Source organism: Onychostoma macrolepis, chromosome 07 (genome assembly GCF_012432095.1).
Source record: "Onychostoma macrolepis isolate SWU-2019 chromosome 07, ASM1243209v1, whole genome shotgun sequence".
Lineage (NCBI taxonomy): Eukaryota > Metazoa > Chordata > Actinopteri > Cypriniformes > Cyprinidae > Onychostoma > Onychostoma macrolepis.
In genome coordinates this window covers 29,042,417-29,065,663 of record NC_081161.1, presented here as the reverse complement: position 1 = coordinate 29,065,663, position 23,247 = coordinate 29,042,417, and the positions used below count along the sequence as shown (strand labels likewise).

The following is a 23,247-nucleotide window of genomic DNA, read 5'->3' as shown; positions in this document are numbered from 1 at the left end:
CTTACTTGGGAACTTGGGAGGAGGCTCAGGAGGAGGACGGACACCTGGGAGGGGGCAGGCTGACAGAGACCAGGGAAGTGATGAAGGAGGGAGGAGCCAGGGAGGAAACAGGAGGGGCCCAGAGCAGGAGGAGCCCAACTGGACCCAGGCCACAGCCATAATGTTGACCCACGGTAGAGTCGATGGAGGGGGGAGCCATGGAGGAATGGCCGTCCACTCCAGGGGGGCCAACCAACGGCGGCATAGCATGTGGTGGAGGAGCCCGAGGCAGAGACGGAGAGCCAACGAGCCACGGGGATGCTGAGGATCCGGGGGCCAGGGTGGAGCCGAGGGCTCTGGCGACCGAGGCGGAGGCGGAGATCTGCAGCAGAGCCGGAGCGACTGAGGACCAAGGTGGAGCTGGCGGGAGGGAGGAGCGGAGTCCAGAGGCGATGGTGGGTCGACGCCCGACCAAGGCGGAGCCGGAGGGACGAGGGAGCCCGGTGGATCGACGGGTGACGGTGGAGGCAAGGGAGCTAGGAGCCGCTGGGTCAACGGGCCGAGGCGGAGTCCGGGCCTTGGAGGCTGGAGGCAGAGGTGAGGGATTCTCCAACCACGGCGACGATGGAGGATGGCAGTCCCGCGGAGCTCGCACCGTATTGATGGTGGGTTGAGGGCAAGCAGAGGGGCTGACAGACAACAGCGGAGGAGGAGGCAGCAGCAGGTGGGAGGGCGGGCATTTGTGAGCCTCCGGGCTTTCAGGGTTAAACTCTGGATCGGGAGCCTCCTCTGGGCTGGACAAGGGAACCGGGTAGCTGGTGGTGTTAGCTAGTAGCAGGAACAATCTCGTATGGTCCTCGAGCGATCTCTCCCCCTGCTCCAGTAGGAGGAGGAGATATTCTGGATGAAGTAGGGCATCCATGAGAGCACAACGGGAGGGAAAAAAACCACTGAACAAACAGGGGGGGAAAACGGTGGGGAACAACGCAGAATTAACTGTTTAGGTCGGGTCTTCTGTCACACTCTGTGTAGAAGAGACAACGGAGACGAGGATCAAACGAATAGTCTTTATTATATTCCAAAACGAAAGGATAATCCAGCAGAGACACACAAGCAAGACGATAAGAGACCCGAAAACACAGACTGAACAGAATGGGGCTTAAATGCAAGGGTTACGAGGGACAGACAGGTGCGGGGAATCAACTAATAATCAAACTAAACGAGAACAAGAACATGACCAAATAAGGACAAACAGGAACTGAAACAGGGGCCAAACACGACACATTAGCTGTGTCCCAAAGCTAAGTGTACACACTTCGGAGTGCACGGACTTCGAAGGCCACGCCTCCGAAGTGCACGAAGGACCCTCCAAATTGCATGAGACACTCCGCCTTCGCAGGATTCCTATTTGCGCCACCAGGTGTTCCCGATTGCGGCTCCTGTCGCGTAGCAACGGTGCGAGATGAGAGCTGCCAGGTCGTTTAAAAAAAGTTATGGAGCCAGCATTGCACATATTTGTTTTTATCTTTTATATTTTACTGGAAGAGATGGTGGGAATGTTTCACCTCCGGCGGTGCCGGGTGATGTACCTCAGGCTTAGCCAAGACCGTGGCCGGGTAAATTTGATTATTTTGCTGCGTCCTTGCTGGATTAAAACTTTTAATGCAGGCATTGCGTTTGAACTGACTTGAATAATGTAATGATACATATGAAAAAATACAAAATCATGCACACGCATATATAGCAGTTCAAATGCTGACTGATATGTTTACCAATGTGCGATTTTATAATAGTTTATTGTCTTGACCATGGTGAACATATTTTGAAAGGTTTGCAACCCTGATTTTAGGCAATTAAGTAAACATAAACATAAAACTGAATAAATAAAAAACAAATTATGCATTGTTCAGCGGCAGCTGCGACAGCTGAACAGTGCCCTGTATGGCCGGTCCGATTTCTTCATATCCATCCTTTGATATAGTTCGTAACAATTTGTCAATTTTCTGTCAAGAAATGTTATTTTCATTTTCAAAATAATCAGTGGTGGACTGTAAGGAAGTACATTCTTTAGGTATTCTCGTACAAATGTGAAGTAATACGTTTTCTTTCTTTTTTTTTCCTGACAGGACAGTAACACTACAAAAATGTGGTCTTTTACAACATGATGCATTGTTGTGGATTAAACTACCCAACAGTTTATGAAGTAGGCAACTTTAAATTTAACAACCTTTAACATATTCTTAAGTCAAATGCAACATACACAGTATGCATCAGTAATATTAATGCCAAACCATCCTGACAAATTATTTTTTCAGAACAATACTGTATACCTTTACTTTTACTCTCAATACCTTAAGTATGGTATTAAGTATGCATAATAATAATTTTACTTCAAGGATAGTTCACCCAAAAATGATAATTCTGTAATCATTTACTCACCCTCAAGTTGTTCCAGGTTTGGAATTTTCATTTTTGGGTGAACTATCCCTTTAACTAACGATTTAAATATGACTAGTAGTTTTCCCCCAATGTAGTTCACTAAAGTACCTAAATATTTATTTTACTAATTACTTTATCATAGCTCTGAACAATGTTTATTTTCCTTATTTCCCTAAATCAGACCAGACCCTGTACTGCAGGATAAAGCTGAATGTGCCAGCACCGGACAGGTTTTTAATGGTTTTGGGCTGAGCGGGGAGGCCCTGAAAGCAGGGCCTGAAAACGAAAAAAAAAAAAATCAATCGGTTCACTCCGAGCAGAATCATATTTTAATGTTTCTGTTCCTGCGTTCTTGTATTATTACCGTTCCGAAACCGGTTCGAATAGAAAAAATAACGGTTAATATCTTTTTTTTTTTTTTTTTAATTGTCTTTGCCTATAATAATAAAGTACAGTGTTTTCTTTACACAAAAAAAACAAACAAAAAAAAAACAGGAAGAGATGGTATCTTAACCTGCTGTGCTTAGTCACAGCCAGCATCATCTTTTCTAGATTTGCCTAAATGTAGGCTACTAAACAAAAGAAAAACACATCTATTAATGCTTTAAAGACATTAAAGTATTTTTTTAAAGATATTTAAAAACGTTTGTTGCATTGTTAAAAAAACAAAAAACAAAAAAAACGCTACTTGTATAAAATTGCGTTTCGAGGAGAAAAAAAAAAACAGTCGCGTCCCATTTTACTATTACATTCAGAAATTATGTAGGCTAAAATGGCAGTAAATCTAAATGTTTACAAACATTATAAACACAGTTATTAGTTTCTCTCCACAACAAATCCTCTAAACTTAAGATAGCCTATACTATAAAAACGTCAATCCAAAAACAAATTAAAGGTGAAACTGATGCCTACCCTTGGCACAAATCCAAATGTTTCCATATTCGCGACGTATCTGGATGCTAAAATATTATTTATTATAGACTTTGTACTTTCATCGACGTAAAACATCATCCTTCACATCGGCTGTATCAGCACAGTGAGGCGGTGGTCACGCTGAACGCAACAGATTGGACAACGGAGCACTGTAACTTTTTATACATTCCTTTAATTGTATTTTATTTTGATAATGAACTGGCTGCAATGTCACAAAAATATGTTGTGTCTTTGTGCGCGTGAGGCGCCAGCGCGATATGGCTATACCAACGCTGGTTGGTTATAAAGATGCAAGATATCATTCAAAACTGTAAAGCTTTTGCAAAACAAATAAAATCCGCCGTGTTCTTTGAATATGAACACCGTCGTCATCTGCGCGCAAGTGATTCTGGGATATGGTAGGGTGCGAAGTGTCCATAGATGTACACTTCATTTTCCTGGGAAATGGAGGGCGCATTTGAAGTCGCTTTCAAATTACGGGAGCTTTCGTCGTGCCGCGGTGACGCAATCGGCCTTGGAATGCGGTTTTCGGAGTGTGTACACTTCACATTGGGACAGTCTCCGTAGTGTCGGTGTGACGCATTCGCACTTAAAATGCGCACTCCGAAGTGTGTACACTTAGCTTTGGGACACAGCTAAACAGTCCAGAATCCTGACAAAAACAGTGTTCATCAGTAATTATATAGCTCAATGAAATGATTTTATTTATTTTAAACTTTCTCTTCTAAGAAAATGCACCACAAATATGAATATCAAATGCTCTCTAGAATGAAGAAGCCCGTCCTTCTAATATTATCTTTAGCAACTAGAAAGTAACAAATCATGGTTCATGGCTGTGTCATAACTAAACCCATGTAAAAAATTAAATAAATAAATAAAATAAAAGGAACTACCCTTTCAATATGTCCCGCCCAAGCTTCCATCGCAATAGGAAATATTCTCTATTATTCATAGTTCTTGTAGAGGATATCTCTAATGAATTCTTAACAAATTTATGTAGGTTTGTTTCAATGCATGTACTTATAAATTCATGAAATAATATTTTATAATTGCTAAAAAAAAATGCACTATAGAATATTTTATTGAACAGAAATAACTAACAGAGAGGCACGCATAGTTTAATAAGTGTATTAGATGAACAATTGTCATGTCCAAAGTTGTATGTAAGACTATTTTTAAACTGTTGCAGCTAGTTGCTTTTTAAGGTTTGATATATTGCATAAATTGTATTATATTTTATCTATTTTATATTCTACCAATAATAAAACTGCTAGATGATGAGTTTTGTAAGGGAGAGACACTGGTAGGGGGACTTTAAGCTCCTTAATTAAAGCAGAGGAGTATGACACATAAAAGTGACCATAAAATATGAAGAAAATTATTTATGGGAGTGCATATTTTTAGTTTTGATATTTCGGATAGAGCAATTACTCTGGTTTTGAGCTATTTTTGGTGGGCCATTGGGCTAGTTATGTTGAGCAAACCAGGCAACCTTGTATACACGCTTGATTTGGACACTGGTTTTTGTTTTATCCTCAGAGGGAATCTTATAATCTGGACTGAATTTGCAGGCTATTATGCCCGATGCAGGCAGTGTGCACACACGCTGAGAAGAGTCACATTAGATCCAAGTCCTAACAGCTAGCTTAGCAACCAGTACCTCCCGCTGGCCAATGTGCTTATACAGAAAACATCCAATAATGAACAAATGACTAAAAGGTCCGGCATTTCGCTTCAACTTTTTTATGAAGCCTGAGAAAGTGAAAGACAATGTATTCACTGATGCAGATATGAGAACGCCTCTGTCGATAGAACCAACTCCACAGAGACTAAGAGTTTCAGTGGGACTTTCTATAGAAAAGGAAAGGAGATCATGTCATTTATAAATATCCTGCTCAGCTCCTGCAGAGCTGTAGTGAACGTGAGGTAGAGACACTGGGAAGAGGATGTGCTTCCTGTGGTCCTGGGCTAGTGAGACTCAGTTTAGATAAACAGCAGCTGTGGGGCATCAGTGTGCGATGTTCACACTGTCTTGTAATTCCCATTGCCTGTCTCCTCTCTTTTCACTCCTACTCTAAGGCACAGAAACTGAGAAAATATTATATTAAGATTCTTGCCTTGAGACATCTTTATCTATTGCCACTGCAATCCTAGATGCATAGACATACACTTAGAGGGTATCAAGAAGAATGAGTGTATATGTCATAATGTAAAAACATCCACAAAAACAGCAACTAACTTTCAGCTCAACCAATGGCATGAGTTTTGGAAGCAGTCATTAATATTGCAATCCCATTTTTGTGTCCCTGTGTGTAAGAGGTCCACAGTGGAACATGGGACCAGAGAAGGAAACACTACAGCCTACACAAATCAAACAGTGTGGGAGTGGGAACTAAAGCGTGACAGTATGATGAAGATGGGTCATATGCTTCCGCTCTCAGGATTTCAACACGCTTCTCCTACTAATACAGTCTCATGAAAATGGAGCTTATTATCTGTAATGCAGTACAGCAATACATTCCACTGAGTGATCCCACTCACCAATGACTCTTTTAAATTCAGAAATGAACAGCATTCTGCTGCAGTAAAATGCTGATAAATTACACACTTTCTTTAATGCATGTTATATGGCAAGCTCAGAACAAAAATGCCTTAATTCCCAACCAGACTGAAGTCTTGGACTGCTTCAGTGTTCTTTTCTCGCTTTTCTATATAATTTATTGTCTGTTTTATTTCTGTTGATGTACATGTCAGGTTTCCAATCACTTATGTGTTGTAATTTCACCCCTTGACCTCTATGAGTTCATCAAAACAAAGACGGCTTATCAGCGCTGTCTGTTCATGAAGACAATGTGGGGATGTGACACATTTCAGAATGGTGTGCACGTTCCACACAATATCGTACAATTGCCTTATGATACAATTTCACATGGATCTGCCATAATTAGTTTTGATATGCTCAGTTTCTTTATGAGACACTTTAAAGATGTTAATAGCTACTTCCATTCAAGATAAAAATTTAATTTAGGCAGAAAAAAATCTTTTACAATTTATTTATGAATATTAGGCGATCATTTTCATGACTTCTTTATGTATAAAATTTGTTTCCATCATAATGAATGCGCATGTCTTCACACCGAATAAAAATCTTGTCAACGTGAAGTTACACCTCTTGTAGACCTGAATGTTTTTTATGGAACATATAATTCAACATTACAAAATCTGCATAAAAAAAAGGATGACTTTCATGATCATTTGCAAGCCCAAGCATAATCTGATAGTCCAAAACTGAAATGCCTGTCAATCACGAATCCATCCCTCATCTTTAGCATGTTTATTAAATATTAAGGCTAATTTTGTGTTTCCAGCTATTAATAATAGTCTAGTATTCTCAGCTCAGTTTAACACATTTTCTCTTTTTTTTTTCTTTTTTTATATCCATTTCACAGATTCTCTTGTCCTCCACATAATTAGCACTGAAATTGTGGGAAAAAAAGATAGCAGATTCCATCTGGGCTTGGTCATAAGAGAGAAAGCACAATGAGAACATTATGAAAATGTTTTTGACACTTCAGGCTGAAGTAAACAATACCTACAAGTTGTTTGAGGTTATTACCGCTTAAAAGGAAAAAGAGAGCAGCTTTCTTTGAGAGCAGAAAGAAAGGGAGAGGTCAGCTGAGCGCTGTGAAGGTTCACATTCCTTCCCAGCATTCTCTGGCCCTCAGCAGTGTTTTTTGAAGTGATATGCCAAAAATTCAAGCCTTTTATTTTCTTAGAAAACGCATCAGTGAGAAAGTGCAAAGGAGCAAAAGCCTGTTTTTGTGTGTATGTGTGTGTGCGTGTGTTTAAGAGCACTGTTAGACACTGCACTTCCAGAACAGCATGGGCTAGCTATTCCAGCAAGAATGATCAATATTTTTATAAACACCAGCCAGAACATGATAACATATGATCAAATAAATCAAATTCATTTCTAATATCAAATCTATACACTCTTTATTGCAATAAGGCCAACAAAAACAAAAAAAGCTCAGATGGAGAAATCAAGAGTGGAAAATATGGGTTGGTTGGATAGAAAGCAAACATGGCATGAGAAATGCATTACATGTATTACAGGCCTCAGGTAGAAAGTCAGTGTTGTGGAAGGCAATTTAAAGAGGCACAGATCTAACCCCATGTGATCCTGGACTTACAGCTGCCCAGACTTCCTTCAGGCAGTTTTCCGAGTGCTTAGCTCTGCTTCCAGTCTCCAATTAATCAAATTTCACCGACAAAACAAATCCCACACAACAAAACAGAGCTGGAGGATTCAGAGAAAGATACATGTAGAAGAGGACAAAAGAGAATGTGCAAGAGTGAGAAACTAAAAGAAGCATGAAGAAGACACTAGAGAGGATGTCTGAGAAAAAAAAGCAAGGCAATGTTTTGGACATTTTCAGAGCAAAACAAAAGGCCTGAGGCCTGAACAGACAGATTGCCAGGTGGAGACCCACTGACACAGATTTCAGCTCTACCACTCCAACTGTTCATTGCATCTGTTTGGGAAGTTATACCATGGCTACGAATTTTAAATATACCACCATTTAAAGAAATAGTTGACCCAAAAATTATCATCTAATCAACACTAACTGAATTTTTCAAGAGCTCAAATGGGTCACATGATGTAGGACATGTAGGGGACACACATGCATGCATGCATTTGTGCAGAAAAAGAAATCTGTCAATAAAGATAATTGATTTCCTCTGCTGATGACGTCAGTGACACAAATAACAAGCACTACAGATAAGCACAGGGTCTTTAAAAAACATATGGAGCGGCAAATTGTCATAAACTATGCAAATATCTTAAAGAATGATTTGTGTTAAACTTTAATCTAAACTGAATTTGCAAACAGCCAGCTTTCTCATGGGACATCTTAAAATAGATCAGATTTGAACCTTTTAACATCCACTGGTATGACTCTGAAAACAGAAGACTGTTTATGAGAATTTATGCTTTGAAATACAAAAGTTTAGGTTGATAAAGAACAAACATGGTAGTATTTAGAATAATCACTTTGCAAGTCCAGGAGCACCACCAGCACTACATATTTTGGATGTGCCCCTCATTTGACACCCAGTTCAGTTTATGAGCACTCTGCTAACAGGCTGAGGAGATCCCAAATGCGCAGTGCTGGGGGTTGCTCCAAGTCCAAAACTGGAAAAATGTAGTCTAGCTTATCGTTTCAAATTTAAAAGACACAAGAGGTTTTACTTTACCAGTGCCTGATTCTTTTTCAAGGTGCTCTTAAAAGCGTGAAATTGACTTATATTTTACCGGTTTTGTGGCTTTTAACCTCACAGCTAAGGATAGGATTTTTTTTATTTATTTGTTGGTGCCATCAGCCAGTGTTGCCATGATGTAATTTTCTGGTGGCTCTAGAGATTAATCACATGACATGTACACTATTCCATTTAAAAGTTGGGGTAAGATTTTTCAACAAGATTTTTTCTTTCAACAAGAAATTACTACTTTTATTCAGCAATGATGCATTAAATTGATCTAAAGTAAACTGAGAAGAAAAAAAAAACGTTACAAAATGTATAATGTTTTAAACTGTAATACAATTTTTGTTTTAATCAAATAAATGCAGTCTTGGTGAGCATAAGTGACTTGTTTCAAAAACCCTACCAAAATTTAAGTTATGTGCAAGCGATTGCCTCAAAACAAACTGCCTCCAGAACTAGTACCTCTGGCCTTCTGCACCACAGAGCATGTGCCATTGATATAAATGGAAAGTTAATGCATAGTTTTCTCCTTGTACCATGGACCTCCTGACGTGCCTGGAGTTTCATATAAATTTGAGGAATAGACACTGAAATGCAATACAGAATACAAAATGAGGTTTAAAACTAATTTCAGTTTCTCACAAGTGCATGTATTAGATCACATTTCACAGAAATCACTGTTTTTGCCCCTGAATGCTAGCTTAATAATGCCATCTTCACTGAAATTTTTGCTTAATAGTTTTACTCATCACCTCGCTCAGCCTCTCATACAGCTGTTTTATATTTGACACTAGCCTGAGCACATTTCAGAGCACACCTTGCAGAATCCAGTTTTAGCTCAGAGTGCTGTGCTGGCGATCATGCTGAAACAGAATCCTGCCAGCAATGAGAAACAGTCAGAAGAGATTAGCCAAGCAGGAAGACAACAGGCTAATACGACATTGTCATGTCACTGTGGAAGGTCACGGTGCTCATCAGTAGCTGGGTAACACTATTACGGGATGCCAGCCTCTGAGGTCTGGCTGATGTTGTTATAGCACCATCTGAAATGGCAGTGCTTTGATAGTGGCTTCATAGGTCCTATGGAAATATATTTATAAAAAAGGGAGAAAAGGCTAGAATACGGTTATACAGATATGTGAGTATAACAAAAATTGCAATATTTAGAAATTATTCCTTGAATGTTTTTTTATCAAATTATACACAATCAAGCAATTTGACAGACAGTCTACTAAGTAAGAATCAGTCATTAAAAACCTATATTTATCTACCACTATATAAAATTGCTTATAGCTTTTACACAATAGGTTATGGCACTGTGACTGTTTTGGGTTTGGGTGTGGTGTGTCTGGCTAATTTGTCCAAGGCAGATGGCATGTCTGAGCCATGATGCTCCTCTTCTGTGTAGCATACAGGAGCAGACTGTTACTTACACAGTGAGCCAGAGACTGCAGGAGAGAAAGTCTGTCTAGTCAGCAAAGCATTGCCAAATCTAAAGCCTTAATCCAATTTATAACAGGACTTTCTCCAAGATGGAGAATGCAGGAGAGGGACTAACTTATATACAGCGTTCATAGGATTAGAAAGCACAGAATAGCCTGAGCAGTACAAGGGTATGACAGTGTGAATGCCACCAAATGGTTTATTCTCATATCAACAAAATTATTTACTTCAAATTGTCAAAATGCACATTTCTGCTCTACAGTTTAAAAGCTGTCATCCATAGTTTCACACCAGTGAGCACACATAAATTAGCATTTTCATGTGTTAATTAATTTACATAAAAGCCATCATTCTGGTTAGAATTTTCACACATACCAAAAAGACACTACTGGCAAAAGCTTTATTCTAAAATAAAATAAAAAATAGCCTTTTTACCAATTCTTTTACAATGATATGTAAATATATTGTTAATCAGACCTAGTGCAATCTGGGATTGAAAGATACAGGCGATCTACCTCAGAATCTAGTGCTGCTGCCTTGGAACAGCCTTTGTGTTGGAAGCATTTCTATGCCTTAAAATGCTGCCTACATATGGATTTGGAACTATAAATTACTCTCATACATTTCCATTTTTGCAAATTCCTATAGAAATGCTGCTCAGAAGAAAAGATGGACTGTACAGACTGTAAGGTTCAGTATTAAAATATTGTGTCACTGACAGAGGTTTTTGTCAGGTATGATTATTACGTGTGCTGTCATACTGTGCGCAATTCATCCGAGAAAAACATTTGACATATTTATCTCTCAGGACTGTTTGTTTTAGTCGCTATCAATCAAAAAACAGCAAGCTGCTATTAAAACTACTTGGGCAGCTTCAATGAATTATTCTTGACAGGTGAAGCGGATATCTACTGAATCAGAGATGACAGGCTGTTAGTCTTTATGCAAGTTTGCTGGACTCTTGGCATTCCAAACTAAGAAATATGTAGGTTGGGATGGAAGTAATTTTGCAAAGTGCATCTACATCTGTGTTTGAGCTCTCTAAATAATGAAAAGTATTCTGCCAGCAGAGAGCAGCTCCTGCGGTAAAGAAGCGTTGCATGTCAAACTCAGAGAGAATGGACTTTAACCCCATTTGACCCCACTCGTAAAAGACTAGATGCAAGAGAACAGATCTGGTGCACCTATCTGAAAATACCGCAGTGACTTTGGTCTGTTTTGTTTGTCTCTTGAAGGCAAAGAGTCAGTACCGAATATTCTTCTTGAGCACTTGCCAGATGGCCGTCATCGCAACTGGGGCTTGTGTTTTTGTTGCATGCAGTTCAGAGCTGGCATCAGGACATCTCAAGCTGCGTCAGAAAGCTCACACACATAGCATTCACTCTGTATTCTTTATGCATGCTAAAAAGTCACACTCTATGCCTACTTTCATTCAGAATTTTCCTAATTTCATGCTGAATTAGTCATGTCTTAATGCAGCAAAGTGTCATTAGTGAATTCTGTGTAATTTGACTGACAGATCAGCAGAGAGCTGAGTCATGGTCTAGTATCATGGTGACCATAACGATCATCTTCTTGCTGCCCTACCCCCTCCATCTCCTAACGTGTGCCATTCGTTGTCCTTCCTCTCTCTACCTCCCCACCATAATCCCCATCTATCCATCTGTTGGTTCTGCTGATCACACCCTGTTCATTAACAACAGGGAGGTTAGAGGAAGGAAAACAACAGACAGCTCCTCTCCTGGGAATAACAATTTCTAGGGGATGCTCTTTCAGACACTGCAGCAATGCTTAAAGACACAAGGACTCGGGAGGACATATGGGAAAAAAGTATTTTTAGTACTGATTTTGAATATTAAGCAAATAAATAAATCATTGTACAGTACAGTATTATTATTAAAAAGTCAAAAGCCGAATGCATAGAGTTAGACTTCTAAAAGAATATCTGTGACCAGCAGAGGTCGCGTTAACCGAAAATTCTCCGTCATTGACGGAATTGTTTTAGCAGTGACGGAAAAATCTGAAGGCCGTCCGTCACTTTGGCAGATTACACACACTGAGGGTGATCTATTGTAATTTATAACTGTAATTCCCACCCCTGTCCAGTTGGTGGCGAGTGCGCTCCAGTGAGGCAGCAGAGCGCGCAATAGTCTCCAGAACAAAAATAAAGGTCTTTTGCTTTGTCAAATGTCTTTGATTCCACACAGGCGAATATAGTAAAGCGAATCGCTTGATCTGAGGTGTCTACAGCGATCTATCACGCCACGGTATTTATTGCTTGAATTTCCTAATAAAATGGACAGAATTTGAAACCTGAGACTGCATTTCATATCAAAAGTAACAACGCACAAAGCTTAGCCGATTGCCTAACGTTACTGTGCATTCATCAAATGAAAACAGCATCGATTGGGAGTTAAGAAACGATATTGGTTCATACAAATAAAAATCTATTAAAACAGAGAAATCGGTTTTATTTATTTATTTTTTATCCAGCACTAGCATATTTTGTTGTTTTAAGTGTCCTCCGCTGTCACTGAAGCAGTCTCTGTTCATCTGTTCTCTTCTTAAATAAATAAATGCTTAAGCCAATATGCTCGTTCTTTAGGTTCATTATTAAAAATGAAAACGTGAACAAAAATAAAAGCAATTAAATGGGTTATTATAATTAAAATACGAAAATTAAAATGACTGGTAATAATAGATTATGACGGAATTTTTACGACCCTGTCCGTCAAAATGACGGATAATATTAAAGTCTAACGCAACCTCTGGTGACCAGATCCTCCTGTCAACCCTGTTGGCAAAGGACATCTCAGGAACCACACTCCAGTAGTTTGAATCTTACCTCTCAGATAGGTCCTTGGATAGAGGACACCTCCCCTCTATCTTGGAGAGGTGAGGTGTCCAAGTCACAACATCTAACTACTGGGGTGCCTCAGGGCTCAGTTCTTGGACCACTTCTCTTCTATGTCTACATGGCATCACTAGGTTCTGTCATTCAGAAACATGGCTTTTCATGTCACTGGTATGCTGATGACACTCAACTCTACCTCTCATTCCATCACATCTCAGCTTGTCTAACAGACATTTCTTGCTGGTTGAAAGTCTTGCCAAGATAGAACTGCTTGTGGTTCCATCAAACCCATCGTTTCATCACAATTTCACCATCCAGTCAACCATATCAACCTTATCAACCATAACTCCTTCAAAAACCGCCAGAAACCTTGGAGTTATGATTGAGGATCAGCTGACTTTTTCAGACCACATTGCTAAAACTGCCCGGTTCTGCAGATTTACTTTATTCAACATCAAGAAGATCAGGCCCTTTCTTTCGGAACATGATTTGCAACTCCTTGTTTAAGCTCTTGTTCTGTCCAGGCTGGACTATTGCAATGCTCTCTTGGCAGGTCTTCCAGCCAGTTCTATCAAACCTTTAAAATTAATCCAGAACGTGGCAGCAAGATTCATTTTTAATGAGCCGAAAAGAATGCACATCACACATCTACTTATCAGTTTGCACTGGCTACCAATAGCTGCTCACATAAAATTCAAGGCATTAATGTTTGCCTATAAAACCACCACTGGCTCTGCACCCCTTTACCTAAATTTCTTACTTCAGACTTATTGTCACAATTCTCTGGAGAAGGGAACGATGAGACAAGGAATTCTTCCAATCACACAGGCTTTATTAATCCAAACACAACACAGAGCACGTAGGAGACACGGAATGACGATCAAGACCGAACACTAAAGACAGGGAAACACAGGGTTTATAACCAGGGAGAAAACTAGATAATTAATCAAACACAGCTGGTGACTAATAAACTAATGATGAGAACAGGAAACGGGAAAAACCAATTAAGGACATGGAAACACTGGGAGCACGTGGAAGACACAGGGATAAAAGTCTGACAATTACTCCCCCTCTGGAGGCCTCAAGAGACAGGGAAACAGGACAGATGTCCTCCAGGGCGGCGCCCGTTCTGGGACCCACGGTGGAGCAGGGAGCTCGGGAGGCCCTGGCAGGTCAGGGGACTCGGGAGACCATGGCGGAGCAGGGGATCAGGAGCCCTTACAGGACTGAACGGGGGATCAGGAGCCCTCCCTGGGCTGAACGGGGAATCAGGAGCCCTCCCTGGGCTGAACTGCACTGGACTCTGGTCAGGGGCTGCAAACAGTCTTTTACTCCTCATAGGAGAGGGGGCAAGTCGGCTTCCAGATCTGTTTCCCAGTCTATAAGGTTCCCCTCTATGTCCTGCAGTCCCAGATGCACGATCAGCTCACCCTCAGCTGCGGTGCAGGGGGCGGATCTCCACTCCGCGCTCTCACCGTCCACGGCTTGCTCCCTGGGGACGGGCGTTGTAGCCAACTCTCGCACCTGGTCTGACGGAAGGGGCTCTGCGTTCCAGGGCGATCCTCCGTTCTGTCGCTCCGCACTGCGCTGGCTTGTTGATCGCGGTGGGAAATGGCTCTGCATCATCAGTGGGCTCAGGCTTGAGCTCCGCACATCAAGGAGATGGTGGGCTAGGCTCTGGGTCTGGAGCGGATCTGGTGAGATCATCCATGGGGCAGACGGTGAACAGCGATCCGTTTCTCCCCAGAGTCCACTCCACGAAGGCAGCAAAGTCCTCTCGAGGACCATCTTCAGATGACGGCGCGTCGTCCGGGTAGCTGGTGGTGTTATCTAGCAGCAGGAACAGTCTAGTATGGTCCTCGAGAGATTTGTCCCCCTGTTCCAGCAGAAATAGGAGGTATTCGGGCAAAGAAGGGCATCCATACAGGGAACAATGGAAACAAAAAACTGAGCAAAAACGGTAAACAAAAATGGAGGGTAGACACGGAGTTAACTGTTGTCAGTCCGGTATTCTGTCACGATCCGCTACTGTGAGGGAGCGTGGTACGAGGAGACAAGGAGATGTAGGAACATTCACAAATACTCAGTCTTTAATCTTCCAATTCAGGGAAACACAGGGCAGGCAGGCACACACGTAGCACATAAGATGAATAATACCGGACAGGGAACACAGGGAAACACAGGGCAGGCAGGCACACACGTAGCACATAAGATGAATAATACCGGACAGGGAACACAGGCAAACACAGGGCTTAAGAACAGGGACTCAACAAGGTAATTAAGGGTACACAGCTGAAGCAAATGAATATAATCAACACGAGGAGAATCTGGGTCACGGGGAGCACATGGGGAGCAAAAACACACAAAACAGGTCCATAATCCTGACAGATACCTCATAAAGTAATGCCCAAAGTGATGAACTAGGGTTGGGCAATGTCTACAAAATTGGCATCGGACGATGTCTACAGTGAAACATTGTGATGGAAGATGACAACGACGATGTTCCCTCTAAGCTGCGCGCGTGCGGCCGCGCACTTCTTCCACCGTGGCCGTGCAGAGAAATAATGTGCCGCGCACACGCAAAAATTAGTTGGGAAAGCCATTTGATTGTATTCTAGTAAAAACTAAAGAATTGCAATGCTCGGGTAAACCGCTATAGAGCTGCTGCCGCTATAGAGTTAGAACCGGTGAATGCGGTTTACAGGTTTCATAGAAAGAGAACGATGTGTGCCAGTCGCTGTAGAAACCGAATACTTCAATGGTTGCTGACGAAATAGCTCAAATCGAGAGCCAACGCAAACACAGTGACATGTGAAATAAACGTCTTTGTGTATTAAAAAAGAATAGCTTGATGATGGGCACAGAATGGTAACAAAACTCTGAGACATTACCAGTCACATACAGGTGTATCGTGCAAACTGTACTTCATAAGGATGTTTAGATAGCTGTAGAAGAATTCACGTTTAAAAAAAAATAAAATAATAACTTACAGATCTCAGTTTAAATGCTTCAGTTGGTTTTCTGTTCTCTTCTATCAGTTTAAATGCTTCAGTTGTTTTGATATTATATAATATTATGTTAGGCCTATATTATAAACCTAATAAATAATTGACCTTGTTTTTTAATGGAGTCACTTATGCTGTACTTATCAAGGCTGTATTTATTTGATCAAAATACAGAAAACAACAACAACAACAAAAAAAAACTCCAGTAATATTGTGAACTCTTAGGCTATTGCAATTTCTAATATTGGTTTTCTATTTTAATATATTTTAAAATATAGTGTATTCCTGTAAAGCAAAGCTGAATTTTCAGCTTCATTACTCCACTCTTCAGTGTCACATGATCCTTCATTATAAGAATCTGATTTATTATCAGTGTTGAAACTCTTGTACTGCTTAATATTTTTTGGAATCTTTTTTCTTTGATTCTTTGATTAGGCTAATAAAAAGTTTAAAAGAACAGCATTAATTAAAAATATAAATATTGTCTTAATGTAAATCTTTACTATCACTTTTTATCCATTTAACACATCCTTTCTAAATAAAAGTATTAATTAAAAAATAAAAAATTACTGACCCCAAACTTTTGAATAGTAGTGTATATTGTAACACAAAATGTCTATTTTGAATTAACACTGTTCTTTTTTACTTTTTATTTCTCAAAGAATCCTGAAAAATCTCACAGGTCCCAAAAAAATATTAAGCAGCACAACTTTTTCCAACATTGATTATAAATTAGCATATTATAATGATTTCTGAAGGATCATGTGACACTGAAAATTCAGCTTTGCTTCACAAGAATAAATTATATTTTAAAGTAGGCCTATATTGAAACAGAAAACTTTTATTTTAAATTGCAATAATATTTCACAATATTCTTTTGTGAAATAATATTCAGTATTTTTTTATCAAATAGAAACATCCTTCATGAGCCTAAGAAACTTCTTTAAAAAAAATGTACTGATCCCAAACTTTTGAACGGCAGTGTATTGTACAGTAAAATGTTTTCTCAGATAACCTAAAATATACATTTAGTTACATCAAGGGTCAAATCAAATATAAATAGTACATTAAAGTTAAGTTTTTTGTGCGCGCGCTGTACAGGTCTGGTATAAAGAATGTTTTTGCTCAGGTGGCCGAAATGTCCGCCCAATAGAGAAAAGTTTTGCTCAGCAAGAAAAAAAAATTAGAGGGAACATTGATCGGGGGGGCGGGGCGAGAAGGGGGGAGGGGCGCCCGAAGCATGAATCCGTATTCAAAAAGACACAGAAAACAAATAACGATTCCTAACGGTTGCCTGTTACATTACAGTACATAGAATTTCACTTAACACATAAACAGGAGTAAGGAGAGATAACTAAGGATGATGGCGAATGATTTGCAGATCCTGAGCACCACTGACAAACATCTAATCTTGTAAAACGTGTGGTAAGTACTGCCACTCCATAGTATAAACAGAGTACGTGCGATCGCGAATCTCGAAAAACTAAAAAGTGATGTGCATTCAAAAGCAGTTTCAATGCCAAGCATAATAGCGGTTCCCTGATGCCCGCAATTTTATATACAGTTTAATTACCCAATGATATAACTGCGAGAGAAAGTAGGCTATTAAACATATATATTTTCCTCCCATCTCGTATTTATTCCCTTTAGGGGTTCTGTATACACGTCATGTTCTTTCTGAACACAGTATTGGGAGGCAGCTGGATGTGGCGGATTGCGGGGGGTATTGGGGGTCATGATACCGGCTCAACATCGTGATGTCTATCGTGATGGCATCGTCTATCGGCCCAACCCTAGTCACTACTATAATGTAAGGAATAACCACATAATTCCAGTACTTTACCCATGTTTGCAGTTTCATAGTTTTGATAATTTTACAATTATTCTAAAATGTGAGAACTAGTAAAAAAAAAAGAGAGAAAGTAAGTGACAACACTTCTGACTGGTAGTGAATGGGCATACTCAGAAAAGATACACACTCAAGCAAGCTATAAGTAATATGGAGGCTACAGAGTGTAAGATAGAGAAGGAAGGGGGCGTTTACCATTTCTAGAAAGAATCTTTCATAAGCATAACTGGACCATAAGAGCAGAGCAAGGCTGTATTTGACAATGTGTGTCTAGCACGGCATCAGATAACTTCCTCTTTCATTATTTTCTACTTCTTTATCAAAGTCTGATAACTCTCTCAAGGACATCCTGTACCTAAGTGCATGAACAACAACATGCAGTTTATATCCCCAGATGACACTTGCAGCACTTTACACGTTTTTTTTTTGTTGTTGTTGTTTGTTTTTTTTTCACACGAGTTATCAAAATAAAACTTTTAAAAGGAATCAAATGAAGAAAAAAAATGTATTAGTATTAAAGTATTGCTTTCATTTCACAGAAAAGGATTGGGTGTTTAGTATTAAAAATTTCACCATTTGCAAAAGAATATAATAAAATATTTATTTCTCTCATTTCATCTCCCAGTCCATCAACCATCGTCTTTTAGCTAGCTTATAGTGTTGTAGCCTGACTGCACCCATCCTGTCTGTCTGATCCCCTACAGAGACAAAAAGGGAGGAAACTGGTGGTCTTGTTTCTTATGTTTTTAAGGAAGTATGTCATGATACACTCAATAAATTTCCTTGTGTTATCAACATCCTGCTGTCTGTATCGAATGCAATAAAAAAGACTGTGTGTGTCTGATTGCTGAACGAATTGCTCATATGAGCCAATTCTTTATAGTGCATCAAAAATATACAGCACAGCCAGTGTAGTCTGATTAACAAACAAATGACTTTTATGAGCTGGTTCTTTAAATGAATAGTTCAAACAGATGATTTACTGGATTACTTGGACAATATTTGGCTGTACTGCAGTGTACCTCTAGTCGAAGACCCCTAGTCTAAAACAAGGCTAATTATTCTTAATTTTTCTCCTTTTATACAGTTAGGCCATTTACAATGAGAGACATGTTTCAGTATGTTATAGATCAGTATGTTATAGACAGTGTGTGGAATTTTCAAATCTGTGTGTCAGTTGTTACAGCTGCTTCTGCACCGTCTGGTGGAGCAAAAAATACAGCCAAGCAGACAGACAATAACAAACAAAGGGCACCCCAGTACACAAAACACCCTCCAGTACAGTAGTAATGAGGGTCTCTATCCCATCTCTGAGCCTTTTTCCTCCCTCCCCTGAGTTCTCTCCTCACTGAGAATTGAAGGGATTTAAATGCCCTTCAGCTTTGACAAAATGATTCTGTTCTGGAACTTAACTTATAGGCCTACATGTGATTATTTTCCTCAAGGTATTGCCATTGCTTAATAACACACAGTAAGCTTATGACTTAGGATGATTTCATTAATGTGCGTGCACGAATTTAGTGAATCCAGTGAAAACAAACAATAAACATACATATACAAAATACAGTGTTATCATTTTCCGCTTGGCAGCCATATATCGTGTAAATCGAATGTTGTCCTCATAATATCTTTGTCTGCACTGAGTAAAAGCTGAATTTTCTATATAGCGAGTATTCCAAAGTTCAGGGCTGGCAGACTTTGGACAGGTTTAAGGACAAGATTTATCGAAGCCTATGCTATAAACTGTCTCTACAGTCACCAACATTCATTCTGACTTCTCTGTGTGTGAAAGGACAGCATGCAACTTGACCTGGCTCTCTTTCAGCTGTATTTCATTCACAGCTGGAGCCAGACCTGCCAAAACAGCCAGTGGGTCTCCAGGCTCAGTGTTGTTTAACTCCCACAGAGACAGAATGGCATCAGAACTCACTCCTGCTACTCAGAAGCGGGACTGTGAGGTTAGCTGCTCTAATGCCCAACAAAGACGGGCTCCCTGGCATGGTAAGGGGCTGAAAGCAGTCTAACCAATCACCAGCTGTGGCCCTCTGGAGGCCTTTCATCGGTTTTTGTGTCCCATTTTAAAGACAGAAGAAGCTTGCTTCCTGACTTGGAAGCTGTTGGAATATCAGTTTCTTTGAATGATTCTTTACATGAATAAGGCAGAATTGGGTTGGGGAGATCTAATATTTGGATACTGTAATGGAGTGATGAATGGGACAGAGTGAACTATCTATGAAAAATGAATGATAACAACCTGGTTGGTCTTGCATTTTGCCCGTTCTGTTTCATCAGTCCAGCATTAGTATTAATAAGACAAAATAATTAGTAAATTGGAGATATGAAACATAACTAAAGTATCTGCAATAATGGTAAAAAGAAAACCAAAGACAGCAGCAGCAGAAGAAACTTCAGGCAAGATGTGAAAAAGTCAATAAAGTGTGAAGTCTCTTGAGTCGCTGTCCTGCAGCTAAAAGAGCATGTCCATGAAAAAAAACACACATCACCCAAATAATTTTCTCCCATGTTGTCTGCTAAATTTGCGGTGATATACCATACCATCCTAGACAAAATGATACATGCTTCATCAGTCACGTGTAGCCATACTTTTGACTAACTGCACAAAACCTAGCCCAGACTGAAACTTGTTCTGGTAAAGCACCACCCAGGAAAAAAAAACATCTGGCTAACAATTAAATTGACAAACTCCAGTTTGTATTTTTTATGTGTCATTTAGTGGCAAGACTTATCTGAAATAGCCTAGATTACAGTAATAGACCAGTATCAAAAAAGATGATTTGATCAGAATTTCTTCCATCAAAAAAAATTAAATATATTGATTATTTCACAGACATACTCAGAAAACAAATCTGAACTTTATACTGAGTGCATTACATTAAACACCAAGTACTGTAAATTTCAAAGATTTCAAACTGAGTAACTTTTTTTCAGAATTAAAAAAAAAATTAAATTAAAAAATTAAAAATAAAAATGTACTCTTACTCCCAGAAGTCACTTAGCACCAGCCAATCAAATTAACATGCCCATTTTTGTGGACAATATCCGTCAGACGGTCATTAAACAAGCTGTGGGCGATCACTGGGTGTGCCATCTGAGACTAAGACTAATGCTTCAGTCCATGCATACACACGCCCCCTTGCATCCCCTATATAAAGAGAAGTCCTCAAAATGAACATATTAATTTTCTTGAGGCTAAACATCAATACAGTACACTTAAATGAACATGACTTTGTTTTATTGTATAATTCACCACGTTTTCAGCCCTTGTTTTTCTTGTATGACAGTTACATAAATGCTCACAGCTAAACAAGACATTATCTTATAATGTGTAGTGTACTGTCAGAAATATTCTCTGGACAGTATTTGCATCAATGTCTGCAACAGACCAGACTACCAAATATCTGCATTTGACATACACATGGTGAACAGAGAGCAGAGCTAAAGGGAAGGCCAAGGAGAGAGAGCTGTCTCACTAAAGTAAAATAAATCTTGTCTGTCTGCATAGCCATTGTCAGGAGCCAGCCAAATATCCCATTTAATCATTCAACATAATTAGAGAGAGACACATTTGTTTTAACATAGGCCTGAGAATACTCCAGACAATGTCCAATGTCTTATTACCATTCTTGTGTTTATTTATAAAAATATCACACAGCCTAATTATAATATATTAATTATATCTGAGAAGTTGTAAATCCACCAACCACAGAAAAACAATATCTCTCATATTTTCCAGGGTCAATGTAGGACATCCTACCAAACAAAATGCATAAAAATGCATTTACTCTGTTGTAACATCATGCTTATTTAACTGTACAGCAATGGAACAGTAAAGTTACACCTTCAAGCAACAGGCAATTAAATGAAGAAAATATGCACTACTGTCAGTAAGTCTTTTTTTTTTTTTTAAGAAATTACATTTTTATTCAATAAGAATGCATTAAATGGCGTTCTTCTGAATTTTCTATTCACTAAAGAAAAATAAAGTATTACAGTTTCCACAAAAATACTACACAGCACAAGTGTTTTAAACATTGATGATAATAGGCAATGTTACTTGAGCATTTCTGAAAATCATTCTATTTCTGAAGGAATTTTCTGTTTTGCCATTCCAGGAAGAAATTACATTTCAAAATGAATTCAAATAGGAAACAGTTATTTAAAACTGTAATATTTCATAATATTACTCTTTTACTGTATTTTTGATCAAATAAATGCCACATTTGTCAGCATAAGAGACTTTTTTGAAAACATTAACAACCCTTATCAACCCAAAGCTTGAACTGTAGTGTAAATATACAAATACAAAGTAACTTGAGTGTCATTTACTGATACTGACCATGATGCACACATCTGATGTCGTTTCAACATACTGATGAAACTTCTAATCATGTCATGTACTGTATATGCAACTGTAAGTCTATATATCTCAAATATAGCACATAATATTCACTATTTTATCTGGAGGACTGGACAGTGAATGAAGAGATTAAAAAAAGAACAAAAACAGGAACATAGATGTGGAGAGAGCTCAGGAACAAGAAAGTAATCTTGTTATTATGTTTTTAAGACCATAGCTACCTGCTACAGTGGATGCAAGTACAGCAATAATCATCCTCCAGTTGAAATGAGGACACTTCCCCCAGACATAAGGAAGTCATCGCCTAATGGTTAGAAAGTCGGCCTCGTAACCCAAAGGTTGTGAGTTTGAGTCTCAGGTCCGGCAGGAATTATAGGTGGGGGGAGTGAATGTACAGTGCTCTCTCCACCCTCAATACCACAACTGCAAGGCACTGACTGCTCCCCGGGCGCCGCAGCATAAACGTCTGCCCACTGCTCTGGGTGTGTGTTCACGGTGTGTGTGCACTTAGGATGGGTTAAATGCAGAGCACAAATTCTGAGTATGGGTAGCCATACTTGGCCACACGTCACATAAGTAGACAGAGTGCAGTTGCGTCATACTTATTATATAACTCTACATTGTCTTTTAGTTTAGATCAATATGTTTTATAAACTGAATGAGATGGTGAGGAGTCAGTGTGCTCAGTCAATGGCAGTAATAAATAGAAAAACATTAATAAGCAAACACAGGCATACAGTAAAGAGAGGATGGAGCAAGAACTTGTGCCTGTGAGGAAGATAACGTGTATAAGTTAGAAAGGGAGTAACTATGATTGTGTGTTTCAGGCAGAGAGAAAGATATTCAACCTCTAGCAATTACAGTAGCTAATGTGGGGCTGGGCCTGGGAAGAGGGAGGGAATGAAGTAGTAAGGGAGGGATGAAAGGAGGCTGTGGGAGGAGAACGCTTGGAGGAAAAAGGAAAAGAGAGAAACAGATGCAAGTAACTCAGGCCGGCAAACTAGATGCACGCAGGAAGCCGAAGAAGATACAGGCTCTTTTTGTAGATGACTGCAGAATTCAGAGGGTGCTGAGCTCAAAACCAGAGGAAAGGTAGGAA

The 23,247-nt window shown here is 39.5% G+C and overlaps 1 protein-coding gene across 5 annotated transcripts in view; it reads left to right on the top strand.

The window, feature by feature from the left end:
- The window catches only part of coro2ba (coronin, actin binding protein, 2Ba), a 46,413-nt gene that overhangs the window by 5,261 nt on the left and 17,905 nt on the right, over window positions 1–23,247 (top strand). For 3 of the 5 annotated variants that reach the window (XM_058780460.1, XM_058780462.1, XM_058780461.1), the window contains exon 1: window positions 17,668–23,240. The exons of the other annotated variants lie outside the window; for them this stretch is intronic. The gene's annotated coding sequence lies outside the window, so the exon portion shown is untranslated. Of the gene's footprint in view, window positions 1–17,667; window positions 23,241–23,247 lie in introns of those variants that run through there. 5 annotated transcript variants of the gene reach the window in all.